General features: G+C 36.8%; 1 protein-coding gene and 1 pseudogene across 2 annotated transcripts in view; one reads left to right on the plus strand and one right to left on the minus strand.

Annotated features, from left to right (window-relative positions):
- ANAPC10 (anaphase promoting complex subunit 10) overlaps positions 1-22,696 on the plus strand; it is a 144,354-nt gene that overhangs the window by 78,442 nt on the left and 43,216 nt on the right. The gene's annotated exons all lie outside the window — the stretch shown is intronic.
- On the minus strand, positions 11,279-12,266 carry LOC100625345 (annotated as a pseudogene).

Raw genomic sequence — 22,696 nt, forward strand, 5'->3', positions numbered from 1 at the left:
TTTTTATGAGTGTAAAAAATTTTATGAATCAAATAGAAATATTTGAATGTTTCCAGTGTTCTAGCAAATTTCACTGCTCTAAATTCTTAATAAAATCTTGGCTTATTATGTTTTTAATTGAATTCTTGCTTACTACCTTATTTCATCAATTACCTTTTAAAAATGATAAAATTTGCAAAATATGTTCAAGCATTAAGGAAAATAATACCTTGTGGTTATTTGGAGATGCTTTAGCTTTGTGGATCTTTTAAACCAATATTATCTTCTTTTGCCCACATTGTTCTATCTTTCCCTACTTCTTCTGTGACTCTCTGGAGGAGGTGTTTGCAAGTGTTTGCTGTAGAAAGCTGTTTACCAGCCATCTACAGGAAGCTCTCTATGCTTCATGCTCTGCTGTTTAGTTGGTCCTGCTTCTGTGCAATGGCATCTAGAATGTGTTAGAGAAAGGAAAATGACAAAGAAAAAAGCCGTGGGAATTAGTTTATTAATTATCCATAATAGTGATTTATTCCATTAACAGGATAAATCTTAAGGATAATTAATTAGAGCCGCCCCCCCACTATAAATCTAAGAAAGTGCCTATGGCAATTTTATATGAAAAGTTAAAATTATTTTTAGTAATATTAACCAATCTATTTTTCAGTGTTATGTGAAAGTACCCTCCCCTTTTTTCTGTGACTGATCCTACCATTATTTTTTTGTCTTCTCTTGTCCTTTTTGATTAATGGAACCAATTTACTGTTTTGTCAACATAAGCAAAATTACAATTATGCCAATTTAGAAGTAGTCTACCTATTTATGCAGTCTTTTTCTGAGTGAACTGTTATTTCAGGTAATGGTATTTCACATCATGTATAATTGAAGCGCTAGTATTTACCATCTCAGTTGTTTTGTTTACTGCATTTGTGGCCGTAAGCATTCCGCTGATGCAGGTCCACAATCTCCATAAGATGTTTTTCCTCTGTGCATTTGTTTTTCCAGTGTTGAAGCAAATTATAGTTCTCTCCCTGTGGTCCTAGAAATGACTCCCCAACTGTGTTTATAGACTTTACTCTGAGACTAGCTCTCCTCTTTACCCTGGCATTCATTTATAGCTGGAGATCCAGATTTTAACAGATCATTTCCTGTTATTATTACAACAATATCAAAATACTGATCACTTACCAAGACTCAAAGTATCCAAAAGACTGAAGTAGAGAGTTCAGCCAGCTGTTTGTTTTTCAACTGTTAAAATTTATAAGAATCACATGTTAAATGGATATGGATATAAAATGAAATAGAGAGTAGGATCGGTAAGAGGAGAGTGATAACAAGCCATCCAGCTCTTAAGGTGGACATCCTCAGGTGTTTACCAAAGAGGAGATCTGAGCCGCATCTGCAACCTACACCACAACTCACAGCAATGCTGGATCCTTGACCCACTGAGTGAGGCCAGGGATCCAACCTGCATCCTCATGGATACTAGTCGGGTTCATTTCCACTGAGCCACAACGGGAACTCTTTATATTTTCTTAAATATTAAAAAGTCTGTAGGTGCACTGGTTCAGCAACTTAATGACAGTGGCTTTCTGAGAATTTTTTGGTCATTGGACAAAGTAAAGTTGCTGTAGTCCTAGGTCTTATGTTGGCATTTGAGATAGGAAATGAGTATCACGCCGCCCTCTTGCCCTGCTAACTAGTTCTACACCAGTCTTCTAGACCCACTCTTACTCCTGATTCTAGTTCGGAATCCCTTAGCTGCTGGTAGCTACTTTTTGTTTCTGTTCTTTCTTGGCCCTTGGAATTTCATGATGAGAACTGTTTTTCTAGCTCCAAACTTGTCTCCCCTCAATGTTGTTCTCTTAAGCCACTTTGGGTAGGTTTCTCTATTTTGACTGACTAAATGGTAGCCCCTCTGCTAGACTACTTTTTTTTCTTTTTTCTTTTCTTTTTTTTTTTTTTTTTTTTTTTTTTTGTCTTTTTGCTATTTCTTGGGCTGCTTCCGCGGCATATGGAGTTTCCCAGGCTAGGGGTCTAATCGGAGCTGTAGCTGCCAGCCTACGCCAGAGCCACAGCAACGCAGGATCTGAGCCACGTCTGCGACCTACACCACAGCTCACGGCAACGCCGGATTGTTAATCCACTGAGCAAGGGCAGGGATCGAACCTGCAACCTCATGGTTCCTAGTCGGATTCGTTAACCACTGCGCCACAACGGGAACTCCTAGACTACTTCTAATAACATAATTCATCATGTTAGTAACACTGTGCCAATGAAGAAAGATAAATACAGTTTGGCATATGACTTTCACTGAGGCTAGAAAGCATGCAATACATTTTATAAAGATTACTTAGAGGGGAATAATCCACAATGTCATTTTTTTATTATTAAAGATACTTGATTGTTTGTCTCTATCAAACAATAAAGACGCTGACTTTACAATGATGTGATCAATTGTACCACACAGAGTTTTCAGGAGAAAAATATCGCATTTTTTCAAACAATCAATATTATGATTGATTGCCTTATATCCTGCATAGAATACAAATAAGTAGAAAACATGTTTCTTATATAGAAAGAATTTACAGTCTAGCTGATGATGGCTAGGGCCACACAGACACTCACACATACTTAATGAAAGGTAGTATTGAGTGAAACAGATAAGTACTATTTTGATAAGGACAAATACCACCGATGGCCAGGGTAGTCAGTAAGGTTCTCACAGAAAAGAGAGAAATTCACATACATAGGGGTATCTGAAGAGGCCCTCTTCCTAGGTTCCGTACGAGTTGAGAAATAATGAAGATGAAGGTCAAAGTATCACCTTCCTGATGGACAACCAATTGACAAATGTGTTTTTAAGGCTTAGCTGATTTGGGTTTTTCTAATAACAAATCCCTAAGGTTCAGGTCCTAGCTGGTTGCATTGAATGGGTCAAGAAGCTCCCTAGAAGGAGGATGGAACTGAGCCATGCATATAGCCTCTATTACTCTTCCTGTATTTACAAACAAATGTTTACCTTCTCAGAGATGGAGTAAAGGGGGGGAGAGTGGCTCAGAGAAAAGAACTGTTTCCTTTTTGTTGGGAATCATCGAGAGTGGGAAAGAATTGTTCCTAAATTTACACTCTGATTCCAGAACACTGTGTAGATTTACTTGGAGAGAGATGGAATGGAAGGGCATTTTAGGCATGGAAAACTGTATGAGTTTGTGGAGGAATGACTTAAGTTCTATTCAGACCACAGTAAGCAAGGTGTTAACTTTAATAACATATAACCTCATTAACTTACAAAATGCAAGAAAGGTAGGGCAGAGTGGGGTGAAAGTTTAATATATGTATAGGGTACTGTTATGTATACAGTAACTGCAGTTTTATACCCATGTTCTTATGCACTTCTTGTATTTAATGCTGTATTCAAACTTTGAAGGAGAAAAAATGCAATATGGGTATCCTAACACCTGCCACTATTGTAAGCTGTGAAGGAGACTATGGAATTAAAAACTATTTTTTGAAACTAATTTTATGTAATCAAAATATTTAGTTAATATTTGCCTTACATAATTTAAATTGGACCTTGGAGAAGGCTATCACAAGTTTGCCTGGGATAAACAGTTGGGTGGAAATCTGTGCTTTTCCAAAAGGCATTCCTCAGAGGATGATGCTTGTGGGATCATAGAAATGTCCACCCAGTTTGGATCCCTTGCTCCAGATTGTCTCCTTCCGTTCCAGAGATTTAGATAATAAAGGGAATTCTTAGAAAAATCCACTTGTAAGCAAGACTATCAGAAATCATACATGACTCCAAATAAGGGTCTCAAGTGGCCATTATAAAAATATTTGAGTTCTTGGAATGTGGCATGTTGTGTGTTTAGACAAAAATCATCATTAGTAGAAATACAACTTGATTCCTTTGGGTCCAATTTGTGTTTGTCTTACATCTAATTACTTTTGGATTCAAAATAAAACTTCCTTTTAGAAACAAAGAAGTCTTTAGAATGGTATTATTCATACTATAATCCCTTTTAAAGATATGTCAATTTAGGCATGAAATATACTAGTGATATGAAAAAACCACATAGTGTAAGCCCAGTTTCTTGTTTTAAGTAATAGTAACCATTTTGCAAATACTTTTTGTGAAGCTAGTGAATATAATAAGAGGAAATGTTTAAATAGATCCCGTGAGATTTTCTACCTATTATTTACAAGGTAAAAGAAAGAAACTTAGCAGTATAAGGATGACATGAGCTCATGAATCCTATCTATGTAATGTTTGGCCGATTTTGGCGGCCTTTTTCCTTTTAATTGTATTTATATGGGGAGGGCATAATGTACATACAGTGAAGTGCACCAAACACTAGCTCAATGAATTAGGTCAAAGTGGACACCCCTGTATGTGCCTAAGACAAGAATACCTCTCTCTTCATGTTCCTTCTCAACCACTATCCCCTTCCTCCTCTCCAAGATTAGCCTCCACCCCTAGTTAAATGATATAGCTAAGATTTGCCTGTGTTTAATATAATCTGCATTATATCCACATGTATATACAAATGTACAATATATTTTCTTTTGTGTTGGTTTTCTTTTACTCAGCATGATTTTTGTAATATGTATCCATGTTATTGCAGCATATCCTATAGTCTGTTCCTTTTTACTTCTATAGATCTAGTATTCCATTGGTGGAATACACCATAATTTATTTATTCATTCTATTGTTGTAGGTTATTGTAATTTCCAGTTTGAAGCCGTTGCAAATAATGCTGTTATGAAATTCTAGTTTCTGCCTTTTGACTTATATTGCATGTATGTTTCCATTAAATATGTATATAGGAGCCAAATACCTCATACAAAGGAAATAAATTGATTTCTGTATCTTGCCTTTATAGCTAACAACTTTCTAATTTATCTTTTTTTTTTTCCCTATGCCAGTGGCATATAAAAGTTCTTGGGCCAGGAATTGAACCTATGCCACAGCAGTGACCCAAGCCTTACAGTGACAACACTGGATCCTTTAACCTGCTGTGTCACAAGAGAACTCCTAATTTATCTCTTAATTAGAATTTCTGTAGATTCTTTTGGCTTTTCTTTGCATTTCTATGTGATGACTCTTTTATTTCTTTTTCTTTCCTTATACCTTTTATTTATTTTATTTCCTTATTGTATTAGCTACATCCCATGTAATGTCTGAATCTGTGATGTTAAATTGAAAATATTGAGTGCAATCATTATTTTCTTATTTCTAATCTTATCCCAATGGGAAAGCCTTCAAGATTTCATTGTTTTGCATGACGTTTGCTCAAGTTTTTTTTCTTTTCTTTTCTTTTCTTTTTTTTTTTTTGAGGAACTCTTAATAAAATTAATGCTGGTCCATTTTATTTCTAGTTTACCAATTTTTGTTTGTTTCTAAATCATGAATGAGTATTGAGTATATAAAATGCTTTTCTTACATCTGTTGAAATAACCACAAGTTTTTTTTTTATTTTATACTATGTTGAATTATATCAGGTGATTTTTGAATGTTAAATCAACCATCTTTCATGGAATAAATTCAACTTCAGTAGAGACATTATACTTTTTTGTATAAATCACTGGATTGGCTAAAAATTAGTTTAGGACTTTTTCATCATGAGTGAAATTGACCCGTGATATTCTTTTTTTGTGCTGCCCTTGTCATATATTTGTATTGAAATTATTTTGGCTTCATAAAATGAATGGGAAAGTTTTTAAAATTTTTCTATTTTTCCAAAAGAGTTTATGTGAGATTAGAATAACTCCTTAAATGATTTATAAATTTCATGGTGAAGACATATTATAGGTTTGATTTCTAGCTCTAAATAGATGAACTATTCAGATTTTTGTACTTCCTCCTGTGTAAGTTTTGGTAATTTGTATTTTCTTGGGAGTTTATCCATTTCATCTACATTTTCAAATTTTTTGGCATAAAGTTATTCATGGTGTGATCTTTATAATATCTGTAGGACCTGTAGTGCTAGATCCCTTGTCATTCTTGACTTTGGCTGTTTGTGATGTCTCATTTTTCTTCTTTGTCAGTCTCAGTAGAAACTTATCAATTCTGTTAGTCTTTTCTAATTAACTTTGGTTTTATTTATTCTTTCTATTGCATATATTCATTCAATTTTGTTCATTTCTGCTCTTTATTATTTTCTTCCATTTTCTTAATTTGCCTTTCTAAGTTTTTAAGGTATATACTTAATGATTTGCAGCTTTCTTCTCTAAAATATGCATTTATTTTTTTCTTTGTTTTATTGGGATATAATTGACATATAACATTGTGTAAGTTTAAGGCATATAATGCATTGGTTTGACACATTTATATATTGTAATATGATTACTTCAATAGCATTAGCTAACATCTTTATCAAGACATATATTTTTCCTTTCTTTTCTGTGTTAAGAGTTTAGTTTTAGTCTCTTGGCAACTTTAAAATTTCTGATACCATATTGCTGACTATAATCACTATGTTGTGCATTAGATCTCCAGAACTTCTGTATCAACTAGTCATAAGTTTTTACCCTTAAGTAACATCTCCCCAATCCTCCCAACCCCCAGACCCTAGTAACTACCATTCTATTTTGTTTTTACAAATTCAGATTTTTTAGATTCCACATATAAGTGAAATCATACAACATTTGTCTGTCTCTGCCTGATTTATCTCACTTAGCATAGTGCCTTCAAGGTGTATTCATGTTGTGGCAAATGGCAGGACTTCCTTCTTTCTCTTGGTTGCCTAGTCTTCCATTGTATATAAAATAAGCACTTAGAGCTGTAAGTTTCCCTCCAGGCTCAGCTCTGGTTGGTTTAATACGTCTTAACACTTATTTATCGATGGTCATTCAGTTAGATATTTTCTAATTTCTCTGAGGAAGTTTCTCTTTGACCCATTAGTTTATTTAGAAGTACATTTCTTGGGGGAGTTCCTGTTGTGAGTGGCTTAGTGGTTAATGAATCCGACTGGGAACCATGAGGTTTCGGGTTTGGTCCCTGGCCTCGCTCAGTGGGTTAAAGGATCCGGTGTTGTTGTGAGCTGTGGTGTAGGTTGCAGATGCAGCTCAGATCTGGCATTACTGTGGCTATGATGCAGGCCAGCAGCTGCAGCTCTGATTCGACCCCTAGCCTGGGAACCTCCATGTGCCGAGGGTGTGGCCCTCAAAAGACAAAATAATAAGTTAAAAAAAAAAAAAGTACATTTCTTAATTTTCTATTTAAATATATGGGGATTTTCAAAGTATTCTTTTATCATTGATTTCTAGCACAATTACACTGTGGAAGGAGAACATTTGAAATTTGTTGAAACTTGCTTTTAATAGCCCAGCATGTACTTGGTTTTTATTAATGTTTCATTCAAATCATTTTTATTCTTTAATTTTTGGGTGTAGTGCTCCATATATGTCAGTTAGGTCAGGTCTACTAATTGTGTGGTCCTGCATTTTATGGTCTACTGGTTATTTTGTCTGCTTATTCTATCCATTAATAAGAAAGTTTTATGAAAGAGTTCCTGTTGTGGCTCAGCAGATTACAAACACTACTAGTATCCATGAGGATGCCTGTCCATCCCTGACCCCACTCAGTGGATTAAGGATCTGGCACTGCCATGAGCTGTGGTGTAGGTTGCAGAGGCAGCTCCAATCTGGCATTGCTGTGGCTATGGCGTAGGCCAGCAGCTATAGTTCCTATTTGACCCCTAGTCTGGGAACTTCCATATGCGCAGGTGTGCCCTAAAAATAAAAAACAAAGTTGTATGAAAATCTTCCACATGACTGTGGATTTGTCTACTTTTTCTTATAATTCAATTTTTTCTTTATATATTTCGAGACTGTGTTATTAAGTACATATGTACTTAGAATTATTATATATTTCCATCAACCAACCCATTTATTATCAAATGTACCTCTTTGTCTCTAGTAATGTTTTTTTTTTTGGCATAAAATCTACTTGTCTGATTTAATAAAGCTATGCTACTTTTTTTTTCTTTTATTTGCTCTTTCATGCCACACTTGCAGTGTATGGAAGTTCCCAGGCTAGGGGTCAAATTGGAGCTACAGCTGCTAGCCTACACCACAGTAACAGCAATGCAGGATCCAAGCCGCATCTGTAACCTCCACCACAGCTCACGGCAATGCCAGATCCTTAACCCACTGAGCAAGGCCAGGGATTGAACCTGCAACCTTGTGTTTACTAGTCAGATTCCTTTCCGCTGTGCCACAATGGGAACTTCCTTTTTTTTTTTTTTTTTAAGCTATGCTACTTTTGATTAGTATTTGAATGTTATGTCTTTTCCCATTCTTTTACTTTCCATCATGTCATATCCTTATATTTCTTATATGTTTTCCATAAACATAATTTTTTCCCACTCAGTTTGACTCTGCAAAGAAGAAATGTATATGGCTTATTTGGAAGATACTGCCCTCCCAAACTCATGCAAGTGAATATCTAGGAGAGAGATGAGAGAAAACTTTAGAAAATAGTTTAGGGCCAGCTTTTGGAGGGCTTTTTTTTTTTTTTTTTTTTGGTCCACCCATAACATGCAGAAGACCCTGGGCCAGGGATCGAACCTGCACCTCAGCAGCAACCCAAACCATTGCAGTGACAACGCCAGAACCTTAACCTGCTGCACTACAGGAGAACTCCCTTGGAGGGCTTTTTTTATATCAAGAAAAAAGTTTGGCATTTATCTTCCTTCAGGGAAACATGGATGGATTTTGAACAGATAGATGAGTAATATGTGTTTTAAGAAGAAGGAATTCCCGTGTTGGCACAGTGGAAAAGAGAACTTCCATATGCCATGGGTGTGGCCCCCCCACAAAAAAAAGGAAAAAAAAGGAAGATTAAATCAGTATATTCAGCTGGAAGAGGAAACACTGGAGGCAATAAAGATAGATTGTGAAAACTTTAATCATGTAGCATCTAGCACAACAATACTTGATACATGGTAAGCTTGCAGTCAAATATTTGATGATTAACTGATAAACTCAGGTGTGATGTGATGAGGGGCAGATAGGAATGTGGAAGTGGCAAGAAATGGCTGGAAATACAGACAAGATTCATTGTCTGTTTACATAGGCAGAAAGTTTAAGTTTAGGTTAAATATAATCAAGAAATAGATATTGGTATCATACTGAGATATTTATATAGGTGTCTATTATGTGGGGGCCTCAGGAAAATAAATTAGGTAAGGAGACCATGGTGAATATATTAATCATTAATTTTTAAAGCATTATAAATAGCTATATACAGGAAAACATTTAAAGATGAGTATAACATTTTCATCACCACCACCTCTCCTGACTTTCAAATTGCCATGCTAGCTTTGATGTGTAGACTAACATCCTCTAAATCCTATATAGATAATTGCTTGTTTTACATCAGTGTTTTTTACAGGTACTTTGGAGGAGAGAGCCTCAATTTATGCATTTCCAAGAGAAAGCCATTTTTCCCTACAGTAACTAACGTTAAGTGGATTCACAACTTTCCATTATTACATTGTTTCAAAATAATTCAGTGGCAAATATTTTTTAATTAAAATTATAAAATTTTTAAAAATTTAATAATTATAAAATTACAAACTATTTAAAAATTAAAATTATAAATTTTTTAAAATTATAAAATTATAAATGATTTTAAAATTAAAATTGTATATATATTTTTTGGTATTTTTCTAGGGCTACATCCACGGCATATGGAGGTTCCCAGGCTAGGGATCTAATCAGAGCTGTAGCTGCCGGCCTACACCACAGCTTACGGTAACATGGAATCCTTAACCCACTGAGCAAGGCCAGGGATCAAACCTGCAACTTCATGGTTCCTAGTCTTATTGGTTAACCACTGAGCCATGACGGAAACTCCAAAGTTATAAAATTTTAAAAATTATAAAATTACAAACTTTTAAAATTAAAGTTATGCAATTTTAAAAATTATAAAATTATAAACTTTTAAAATTAAAATTGTAACATTTTTTAAATTATAAATTATAAACTTTTTAAATTAAAATTATAGAATTTTTAAAATTATAAATTATAAAATTCAGTGTTTTATATTTCTGGATTTGCTCTGATCTTTCCTCCAAATGTAGTTATTAATCTTTCTCTTAACAGCTGCTCACCCATTTTTCATGTACGTTAAGGAATGCAGAAGTTGTAGTAGTTGTCAGAGTTCTGGAGAATTTTAATCTAATTATTTATATGATATTTTCTTAATCATAATTATTTAGTGGTCTCAATCAGATATTTCTCTTGTGTTGATTTCTTAGGTTTTAATCTACTATTTTTTTGGCTACTGAATCTACCCAGAGTAAATATGCAGATTGTTTTCCCTTATTTTTAAATCTTGGATTGTGAGCTTATCTTCCCTTAAAAATTCCCATGCAGCCTGTGTTGAAAAGGTTATTCCAGCATAGTTTGGGGTTTACTTCTGTGTAGTTAAGGTATCTCTGGCTTAGGACTTGGTTTTGTAGTTTCTTGACTTATAGCTTCCTAGATGATGTGAGAAATTCAATCCTCTGTGTTGTGCAGGTGCATATTACGAATTCTCAAGCAATTTATCTTCCCCATTCAGAACCCAAGCACAGATAAACTAGTTTCCCTATTTCATTATATTATTATGTTATTATATAGTAAATTATTATATATTATATTATTCCATATCTATTTATTATTCATTTCCTTATCTATTTCATTCTTTTGCTAGTGGGAAGATATGTTCCCCCAACTGAGAGTTTAGCCTTTCCAATTTTGTGTGGGGATCTTAGTTTCAGTTTCAGTTCTCCATCATAACAAAGGCCATCCTTTGCTTTCCCTTGAAAACCAAAGTCCTAGATTGCCGCCGCTCCCACCATCCACCACCAAGGCAAGACTACTCATTTGCCAGTTCAGTTTTTACTTGCTTCATTATTTCTGGCACCTCAATATTTTTTCTTTCTTTTTTTTTTAATTTGAAATACAAATTTATTCTGAGCCTAAAAGAAAAGGAATGGGAAAGACAGTAACAAACAAGATTTCACCACTGAATGTTGAGATGTGACTGTAGCAATCATATGTTTGAAACTCAAGAAGGAAATAACTGTGTTCCAAAACAATTAAGTGTGCAGGTCCAAAAAATGAAGATTTTTTTTTTCTTAAACTACCATATTCCCTCTGAGGTCCATTCATCTCCTTCAGCATCCCAAAGATTAAGCACATGTTCTGCTTGGTATGTAATAAACTGGCAAACACACTGCACCACTAATGTCACAGGACTGTTGCCTATAAAACTAGGTTCCTGACACCGGGCTCCAGCTTCATTTTCTCACAGGTCATCATCTTAATTGGGGATAGCAGGTGTCTGAGTAACCTTGAGATCATGCTCATACTGCGCTGCCAAGGCTGGGTCCATGACCACCTGGGGCGAGGGGACAGGCACAAGCAGGCATGACAACACGCTCCAAGTTAGGTCTCCTATCGGTTTCCTAGCAAGCCAGAGGAAGTGCTTTGCAAAGTTGTAGTTACATTTGGCAAGAAATGTCATAGTACTGAAGATACTTTTTTCACTATGAGGCAATTGACTTTGCTTTAACCTTTCTGTCCTTAAAATCCACTTTGTTGCCACACCACATAGTGGGGATCTTTTCACACACTCATCCCAGATCTCACTGCCAGTTGGGCACATTCTTATAAGTTACTCTTGATCTTGGATCAAACATTATAATGGCACACTGACCTTGTATAATATCTATCTCTTAGTTCACCAAATTTATCCTGACCAGCTATATCCCTCACATTGAACTTAACATTTACAAACTATTTTGAACTTAACAGGTCCTCTGTGGGTATGGACCCCAAGGAGATGGACCTCAACAGCCAAGATAGCTCAGACTCATCAGTCAGAAAATGTTTCATGAAGGTAGTTTTTCCAGGACCACCATCGCCAACCAGTACAAGGTTGAACTGAACTTGGGATTCTCCTTGGGCGGCCATCATGATGTTAATGTGGCTCGGGTCCTGTGGCTGGGGCTGGATATTTTTCTTTTATATGAGCTCAGCTCTGCATTTAAAAATTTTGTGTGTGTGTGTGTAATTTTCCACAGCATTTCCAGTTGATCTAGCAGGAGGGTTTTTAATGTATAATCTGCCATATTGCGGACTCAGATCCCGAATTCTTTCCGCACCTATAAAGTTTTTTCTAAATATCATTGACTTGACTTTTCCCAGTTGGAGTGGCCTCACAATGGCATATTTTACCTCTTTTGATTTAGTTAAAAAAATAGTACCTAATTCTGATATTATAGACCTTGCCACATCATAAATTATACTCATAAGCACAAAGGGAATAATTAACTGGATAATTAATGGATAGATGGATGGAAGATGGATGGATAGAAGACTAACCCTTTTATTTTGGCCAGAGAAAGTAACCTTAAGAATGCATCCCATGTGAATAAATAACACCAAATTCAGTGTGGTGATTACCTTGAGGACCACAGGAAAGAGGAATTGAGAAATGAGATTATTAAGGAGGCTGTAATTACATTTGTAATGCTTTATTTCTTAAGCTGAGTAGTGTGTACCCAGGGGTTTATGATATTCTTTCTGTTTTTAGAAGTACATATCTGAAATATTGCATAGTAAAAATGATTGTAAAAGGAATTATTTCCATGATGAAATTATACTGTATATTTAATTTCACTTAATGGAAGATGCACTAGGCATTTGTCATTGTCACGTGGATTTGTCAAGTGAAAAGATACTTTTTCATCCTAATGAGGTAAAGGAGTGAGTCATTTCAACTGCTGTTAGGATTTAGTTATTTCCATATTAGACTCTGTTTTCCCATGCCTGTTAAAAATGTCATACGACTGACCATAAATTTTAACTTATTCAGTAATCATGCTGTTTCCAACTTGGGGAGTAATTCTAGCATTATCCAGAATAGCAACAGGATGAATTTGAATCAGCTTCTGCGTGAAGAAGGTTTTTTAAAGTGTTTCTGCAGCGAAGTTCTCTGCGGATTTTCTTTGTTCATGTTGATTGCAAGTGTAATCTACCTAAGCGTACTGATTAGTGATTTCATTCACTCACATCTCTTAACCCTGAAATATGAAAGAGGAATGAAGGGTTGGCATATAGAGGGACCCAGTTTCTTTCAAGTGTTTACTTAGGCCAGATGCTCTACTTGATACCTTGTATAGACTCCCTCTTGTGCTCACAACAACATTAAAAAATCTTAACTTTACTGAGCACTTTCTTTGTGATAGTTGTTATGATAAAGCATTCTTTATGTGTCATCATTTTTAATCCTTACAATATTCCTAATAATTATCATAATCCCCTTTTTAGAATGAGGGAAACAGTTTGATTAATTTGACTAAATTGCACTGTTACTAAAACTAAGTTGACTATCTTCTAAGTAATTGTGAAATAGCTTTCTTCTTTCTGTTATATATATATGGAACTCACACACAGACATAGCAACCCTCTATTCTTCTACATTGCATAATCTAGTTTGAATATAACATAGCAATAACTTAGTATTACTTGTAGCTATTATGAAATGTAGGACTTAGCTGATTTCTATTTGCAACAATAGATGAGGAAAATACACAGAAAGGATGAGCAGGCAAAGCAAGCTGGTTCATCAGGATATAGGAGTGGTTGGAGGGCAGAATACTTGTGAGAATAAACTGCCTCCGGCTGTCGTGGAATATCCACTGATGCTGATGGTATGTGTGGATAAGATAGGTATGTGGCCTCTGGTTTTATGTTTTCTGTCATACCAGAGACTATTAAAAGGACATTATTGTTCTGGGATTCTCACCTTTGACCTAATCAAATAAAACCCTCCCCATGTCACTACCTTTAGGGGAAAGTGGGTGGTGCAGGATGGGGACACAAAGATAAAGAAGTGTAAAAAATCGCCCAGGCTATAGGAAACATCCTGTTTCTTTACAGGTTAAGCTCATTGCTTTTCAGAAAAAGAAAGAGGAAGGAGGAAGATTGGAGAGAGGGATGGAGGGACAGAGAGATGGAGAGGAGAAAAGACTGAGATGATCATTCACTTCTGTTGCTCTCTGCGACTTAGAGAGAAGAGGCCTGTATGACTATTTTGTAATGTTACAACTTCGAAAAGAAATCAACTGCTTTAATTTTAATGGAGCCTTGTAAAGAGCAAAGGATCTCTTCCCCTCAATCTTTCTTAGAGAAACTCATGCTTGAACTATTGTTTCTACTTCATATTGAGGCTCGTGTTTCATTATTTTGGCCTTGTTAAAGTAATGCTGGGCCCAGGGCACTTAGACTTTTAGGGACCTTTCATTGGATTAGCAATAAACCATAAACGAGTTAGTATAATCTCAATTAAATTAATACTTCCTCTATTCAGTTTACCACTGACATCTATGTGATCTAATCTAAATCTACTATGGTAGTAATATAATAATTATTAATAAACTAATAATAACATTGGCTCATAGGACCTAGAGGCATGAGTAGGGGTATGAACAGATGTTTTCCTTTGCCTTCAGAATTGCACAGGTGTCCAACAACATTGTAAAGATACAAGAAGGGGCCAGTTTAAGGACAAGTGCCCTGGGGTGACCAATAAATAGCTCTGCTTGCATAAATATTTTGCTGTTTTGTAGTTTTTTTAAAAAAATCAGTAATTGAAATTAGGTCTCGTGGAAAATTGTGCATCTTTTTTCTCCAGACTTTCTTAGAAAGACTCAAGTGTTTTCAGTGCTCTCCCCAAAGCCAGATTTTGAGCTCTCTCTTTTGAGTTGCTGCCTCACTACTCCCTTACCTAATGTTTCTGATAAGAACAGTGGAATATTGTATTAGGATTCTTTTGTAGTCCTTTTGAAGCTCTTTAATAAAAATTTCTTTTAAAAAGTATTCCATTTTCAGTACACATAACAAGATGGAGTATTCAGTATTTCATAAAGTACTTTATGATTTGCAAAGAACATTCATGGCCATTGCCTCATTTAAATACTTAAAGCAAATTTGTCAGATAGACAAAGCAGGTCACCCCATAAGACAGATGAAGCTGAAACCACAGGTGGTAAATGACCCAGGTCTTCTGACTCCTAATCTAGTACTCTTTCCTTACTTCAACTTGCTCCTTGACCAAATGTCAATGAAAGGGTTCTATTTAAATATGAATTCTTGGGTTTTCGTATTTGATATTAACCATATGAAACTTTGTAGGTCATTAGAACTTTCAGGGCTAATCAGGGGGACAGTCAGTAATTGATAACAGTCTACCTCCGGTAATTGACTTTACTTTCTCTTCCTGTGTATGTTCTGGTTCTCACAAGTACAAGATCAAGTGTAAATGAAGTAAGGGGAGGCTTTGTCACTAAACAAACACTTAACTGATTGCTGCTGGATGATAAGCATATGATAAGTGGCAGCTTCAAAGAACATTTCAACACGATATGAAAGGAGATTCTTGATTCAAGATTAGAAGATTTTGGAGTTCCCTGGTGGCTCAGTGGATTAAGGATCCAGCATTATCACTGCTGTGGCTTGGGTCACTGACAAGGCACAGGTTTGCTCTCTGGCCTGGGAACTTCCCCATGTTGTGGGAGTGGCCAAAAAAAAAAAGGTTGTAGGATTTAAACACCTTCATTAATGGGAACTTCGTGGGACTACACACACTTGAGGTCACTTCTTCCTAGGACTTTGGTGCTCTGATGTTCATGTGTCATCCCACAAGAGCAGTGTTAGCTCCATATATTCCATGTATGCAACCGTGTTGCCCAAAGTTGTGAACTCTAACACCATTGTGTTTATTTTTATGAGAATTAGGTCAAGATTAGCCTAAGCAGAGGCAACAAATAACTTCAGATCACAAGCGAAATGGGAAATGAAATGTGTTTTATACAGAATCTTTACAGATGGATTTTGCAAAGAACAGTTCATTAACTGTATGCCCAACTGGGAATACATTTTTAATGATTTGCAGGTAGTCTAGAGAAAAGCTAAATTAAAAAATTGCAGCCCCAACTGCTCCTCTAAAATGGGCTAAGAACTATAGCTATGAATTAAAATAACTTGTGAATTTTTCTAACCAAAATAAAAATACCAGTTATGAAATATTTCTTTTACTCATTGCCAATTCTTTAATAGTCCATTAGGTATTTCTAGGAGGTGGAGCAGTTGAAATGAAAATTGGAGCTCAGAAATCTGAAAAGCCAAAATTTTGGATAAACTGGCTGAGGAGAGATAGAACTGGGTTGAAAGGAGGCTTTTTCTGTGGTAGATTTGCCTTCAAACTGGGCATATGTTTCATTTGGATAAGTCTTTGAAAGTTCCAGGAATCACTGAAAAAAAGAGACTTGAAGGAACTTAGAACTAGTTTAATTCTACTGCAGCCTAAGAGTAGGCCACTTAATGGGGAAGGCATTCAGTTGCTTCTATATGACTTAGCTAACTCCACTGTCCTTTGCAGATTAAAAGCTGAGCAGCTCAACTTGATTAAAGAATCTGCTCTTTTAACCCACTCCTCCACTTGAGACCCTTGTTACTTGAAACTGGGTTTCTTATATGCTACTTCTCTTTTTCCTAACCCAGAAGTTATTGATTGAATGTGTTGTTCTTTATGTCATTGTTTATAGGGAAAGCTAGTCTTTATCCTGTTTCATTTCCACTTCCTAGGCCAACATTTAAGAACATTTAAATCTTTCTGTTGCTTATGCTGGACATGCTGGTAATAACATGGTAAGTAGTTATATGATGAGTAATTGTGTGTCCAGCAGTAAAGCTGAATATAGTTTTATTTGTATATATTTTCCTCTAGGTGTTTCATAGGAGTGATTTTCAGTTCCCAGGTCCTTTTCAGAACTGGCCTTAAAAAAAAACCTCCAAAAACAAAACAATACAAAAATACCAAAAAACCCTTAACTACAATGAAAGCAGTTCATTTACAGGGACCCCTTCTTCTATGACTCCACTTATAACACAGATGCTGGCATGGTATTTATACCTACCTAAAAAGAAGATGCACTCATATGTGGCGTTACTTCATTAAGAACAACTCCCCCCAAATTATAACTTTTATTTTTTTATGACTGTTTCTTTAAATAGCAGCCATTCTTGGTTTCATTTTTTAAATATCAAAGGAGTAAACCTAAAACAGGCACCTTCAGCTTTTTTGTACCTAGAGATTTTATTTTAGGAAAAAGTAAAAAAGAAATCAAATTTCCTTGAGGCAAAAATTGGAAATTTGACTTTAATCAGGGTTCTTCAAACTACTAATTACCTGAAGAAAAAAATGAGATAGAATCATGGAATGTTAGTGCTAAACACTATTTAGTTTGGTCTCTTTACTCAAGAGTCAGAGAAACTTGGGGCCCTATTGGCCAGCCAGTTCTCTAGTAGGTTATACAGATGGGTAGCGGGAAGTCTGTGGGGATTTCTCTCAATTCAGAGTGATTCTGTTGAACCCTGTGTGTTTGGTTGGATTTGGCTTAGGAAGTGGTGAAAGAAGGGAGGCTAAGGAAAAACAACCCATGACAGGTTTATGGCCAGCTCGTTAAATTAAATCCTTTGCTTGACACTGTATTGCTTTCTTTGCTGGGTGTGGATTGACAGGTATTGATGAAATGCCTTAGGTTCTAATTCAAAATGCTGGGTGACAAAAGTTGTAACTTTGACAGGTTGAGGTTATCAACAAGCCGCAGGGTGAGTGTAGGGACTCCAGGCTGTAGCAGCCATTATACTGTCTGTAGTGAGCCTCTGTGCTTTAATGGGGATGCACTTGATCTCTTCACCCCCAAAGAGTAGATTAAGTGCTTCAGTAAATATGCCATTAAGATACTTCATTGTACTAAGCCATTAATACACACCTCAGATAGGCCTTCAGCCACCCAAGAAGCATTTGAACGGCCTAGAAAAACACCTAATGCTGTATCTACTTTGACATTTCATTATTAAATACAATTTCAAAATTTTGGGAAGTAATTTTTCTACTGCTTTGAATAAAGTCAGAGTGGGGAAAATAGCAAATTCCTTTCCAATCTACTCTAAATGACTTCCTCTGCCACCACATCACTTTGTGGTGGTCCTAACTACATTAATTCCTTGACCATGGGCCTGAGTCAGGCTTAAGGTTTCAGAGTATCTTTTTAGAACCAGCTAAGCTTCTGTAACATTTCATTTTCTTATTGAAGAAGCTAAATGAGAAGCATTTTAGAGATGTTTGCTATGGTGTACTATTTGTGTTTGTTCTCTGCTATTTTATTTCTTATGTTTCTGGACATAATTCTTAACAATAGTAGAATAACATGGTAATAGAATTAATTTTAAACCACATTGGACCCGGGAGATCATTTAACTCTTCATTTTATTTGTTTTTTATTTTATTTTATTTTGTTTTTTGTTTTTTCTAGGACCGCACCTGTGGCATATGGAGGTTCCCAGACTAGGGGTTTAATCGGAGCTGTAGCCACCGGCCTATGACAGAGCCACAGTAATGCAGGATCTGAGCCACGTCTGCGACCTACACCACGGCTCACGGCAACGCTGAATCCTTAACCCACTGAGCAAGGCTAGGGATTGAACCCGAAACCTCATGGTTCCTAGTTGGATTTGTTAACCACTGAGCCATGATGGGAGCTCCCTAACTCTTTATTTTAGAGGTGAAGAAATTGTAGGTAAAAAATGTGAAGGTACTGTTATTTGTGTTGCCTTTGTGGTCTTAAAGAAATTTGGTAGCTACAGCTTAATTCTTTTCTTAAAACTATAAACTTATTTATCCTCTCTAATCCCTCGTCATGATTTGGTTTTCATCACCTCTTAGTGATTGATATGACATTTTGGTTAAGAAAACTTAGGTACAAAAAAATTATTTTCACAAAGTCAGAGATCAAGATTAGGTAGAGGAAAAACCTGGTGTTGAATTCTGGGGTGCTAGTCCTGAGGAAAAGCCCTTTAAAAAAAAAAAAAAAAGACTTGCATGCATTTCTTTTGATATTAAACAAAATAAAAAAATCTGCTTTTTCACATTGATCTTTACTGTTTTGTGTGGTTCAAGAAAGACTTCTGATATACCCTGAAAATTTTGTAAGACAGTCCTTCAAATGTTTTACGTGGAGTGATAACATTGACTTACTAAATTCAGATAATTTTGTAACTCCTTTGTCTTTTTTGGGGGGAAGAGGTGGTTATGACTGATTTCAGTGAAAGACTGACATTAGGCTGAATTGACAGGCAATCATGTATATCACGCATATCAGTATAGGAAAAGCGTTGTCCATGGAAGACTTCTTTGAAAGGGGCCTTGTGGTACCAGTCTCCAATAGTATAAGAAGTTGTCTACCTCAGCTCTAGAACCATGAGATGATCTTGTTGTATCCTATAGATTTGTCACTTACTAAGCTGGGATTTAGTAACTTTTTTTTATCATCACTTATAGCTTAAACAAAACAAATGCCCCTGCTCTTAGACAAACAAATCCTTTCTTCCTAATTAGCTTTCAGGATATACTTTACCTGAAGAATGAGCAGGTATTAGGTATTATTATTCGGAACAAAAATAGTTATGCACCAAGAAATCATGAGACTGTAGATGATTTTTTACAGTAAACAAAGTGTTACTTTTCAATTTTAAAAATATCAGACATAAAAACAAACAAAAAAGACTTCTTGTGGTGATTTTATTTTCTGATCAGATCCCTTTTTAGTGCTCGCATAAGACCATGTATCTTAATACTACCACTGAATTTCATTTCTCTTCAAGCTTATAAAATTTCAGGAATCCGAGACACCAGGATAGACAGCCACATCAACCTTTTGAAAACGTTGTAATACTTATTTTCCCTGTCTTTTCCACTATATCTTAAGTTCTCCCAGGTCAGAGACCATGTCTCCTTCATCATTGTATCTCTAGTTCCTAGAACAGTGGTGTACTCAGTATCTTTTGGATGAATCTGTGAATTAAATTCTGTAATCCTGTGTACCTTCTGAGTTTCTTCTGGGTAGGATAAAATTCCAGTTCTAAGTGTATACAACAGGGTAGTGTCCTAAAATGGCATCAAGTTTAGTCACATATAACTTGATCCAGCTGTTAAATAAACAGGCAGGACGCTGTGAGGTATAGTAAACAGCAGAGTACGTGCCTTCTCCATGCTGATGACATGGTTTTATTAACACAAACCAGGATTTTCCTTTAGAAGCTGCAGAACCTGTTGCCTACTTACTGTCAGAACAGTTTAACATCAACTGTGCTACAACGAAAACCATTGTATTTGACAGACATTCTCCAGTATTTAAATGAACAATACTAAGTAACCCCATACAACAGGTCAACTCATTCAGCTATTGGAATGTATATTTTGCAGCCAACCTACCCGGGTGGGTCCATGGGGATACAATTCTACTTAAAAAAAAAAAAAAAAAAAAAAAAATTCAGACATTCAGCAAAGGCTAGGCTGAACTGCTTTTATGGTCCCGGCAGCCAATTGGTGGTTTTTAAGAGTGCCTGGCCCAGCTGGAACCACCCCTCCTCCCCACTTAGCCAAGGGGAACTTAATCCCTCCTCCCAGCCTGCTGCCTACTCAAGATTACCAGAGTCTTTAGATGCTGAATAAAACTGCCAGCTGTCTTGACAGGAAAAATAGATAAGAGAAACATTCCTGTGAAGAGGGAGTGGCCTGGGGTAGCAGGGACCAAGTGGAGCTCCAGGAGGGGATAAAACCTAAAGAAGAGATACGGCCATAGAACAAGGTCAGATAACTGAACAAAGGCTGCTCAGCGCCTGCATGGAGATAGGATCACAGGGGGAGACCACCAGGGCGGTGCAGGAGGAGGATGGCCAAGGGGTGAGGTCAGTCACTGCGGGTGTCAGGGCAGGGGCACTTAGAGGGGGAAGCACTCAGCTACCTAAGCCGCTTCTCTGCCTCTGGATCAAGGTCTAACTCACAGGGGTAAACACTGCTTCTCCCAATTGGGCAACTCAAGGAGCTTCCATACCACTGAGACTGGCTCTAAAGCTATGGAAACACCAAACTCACATCAGGAAGATGCTGCTTCTGAAAGAATTACTGCAAAGTATGATCCTGGTAACAGGGAACACTGGCCTTCAGAACTTCTTAGGCCCAAGTTATCTTTCTTATTCATGGCACAGAACCCTACGGTCTCAACTAAATCCACACTGAGTATTTAAGCAGAGTCAACATTACTTTTTGAAAAGTAATTTGGCCTTGTCTCTAAGGAAAACCCCCGTGTCCCATTCCTGCACCAGGGTAGAGAATGTCTAGTACAGAATGTCAGGTTCTGAAGAATTTTTAAAACATAAGTTCAGCTCTGTCACACAGGGATCCCTGATGTCAAAAACATGGCTCTTTTTTAATGAGTGCTGTGAAATATCTCTGATACCAGCAGAGAATTCAGTGATGAAATGACAGCCCTTTACCTCCCAAAGCATGGCCAGAACATCTGTTAGGTTCAAGAGATCTCTTAGGGCCAAGGGTCAAGTAAATGCTGTAGAAAAAAAAATTGTGTGTTTAATGGGAAATTGTCTCATTTATAGCATACCCTTCCAGATAATCAGGTTCTAGTCTGGTTTCTTGTCATTGAGCTATTTTGCGACTCTCTGTAAGTTCTAGGTAACTGATAGATATCCATGTGATGTCTGATCTACTAGTAATTTTAATTTACTTCCTCTCCCACATGGAAAAACTGGTTTGGTCCCTGTAGTTTACTCCTCACAAATTTGTGCTTTGACTTTTCCTTTGAACTGTTATAATATATGCCGGTTTCTTCATGTCATAAGAATTTTTTTAAAGTGTTTATTTATTTATTTATGTCGTTTTAGGGCCGTACCTGTGGTAAATGGAGGTTCCCAGGTTGGGGGTTGAATTGGAGCTGCAGCTGCAGCATATACCATAGCCACAGCAATGCAAAATCCAATCTTCATCTATGACTTACACCATAGCTCATTGCAATGCCAGATTCTTAGCCACTAAGAGGCGCCAGGGATCGAACCCGCGTCCTCATGGATACTAGTCAGGGTTTTCACTGCTGAGCCACAACAGGAACTCCACAAAGTGTTTATTTTTATAGCTCTATGGTGTGTGTGGGGGATCATGATTTTACTCTTTTCTGAAAATTATCTTTTTTTTTTTTTTTTTTGTCTTTGTTGTTGTTGTTATTGTTGTTGTTGTTTTGTTGTTGCTATTTCTTGGGCCGCTCCCATGGCATATGGAGGTTCCCAGGCTAGGGGTCTAATCAGAGCTGTAGCCACCGGCCTACGCCAGAACCACAGCAACGCGGGATCCGAGCGCGTCTGCAACCTACACCACAGCTCACGGCAACGCCGGATCCTTAACCCGCTGAGCAAGGCCAGGGACAGAACCCGCAACCTCATGGTTCCTAGTCGGATTCGTTAACCACTGCGCCACGACGGGAACTCCCTGAAAATTATCTTTTAACAACTGTCTCTCCTGCTATACTCTCAAAGCACTGTTTCTCCACTAGGGATAATGAGGGACACTAACAGTTCATACTTTATAAAATGTTCAAGTGACCCAAGGAATCTCTGAAGCAAATTTGTCAGGAAGAAAATGACTCCAGCCTAGGTCAAGCTCCACCACTAGCCTGACACTTCTATTGGTTACCTGGATGTTCTGGTGCCTCTTTTCTTTCCTTATCTTGTGTGCTGTTCTCTCTGGAGACGTAGCTTCTGGGCTTCTGAACATCAATAAGGCAAAGCTTGCCAGTTCCTGCCTCTT

The sequence above is a fragment of the Sus scrofa genome, chromosome 8 (assembly GCF_000003025.6).
Source record: "Sus scrofa isolate TJ Tabasco breed Duroc chromosome 8, Sscrofa11.1, whole genome shotgun sequence".
NCBI classification, from domain to species: Eukaryota; Metazoa; Chordata; class Mammalia; order Artiodactyla; family Suidae; genus Sus; species Sus scrofa.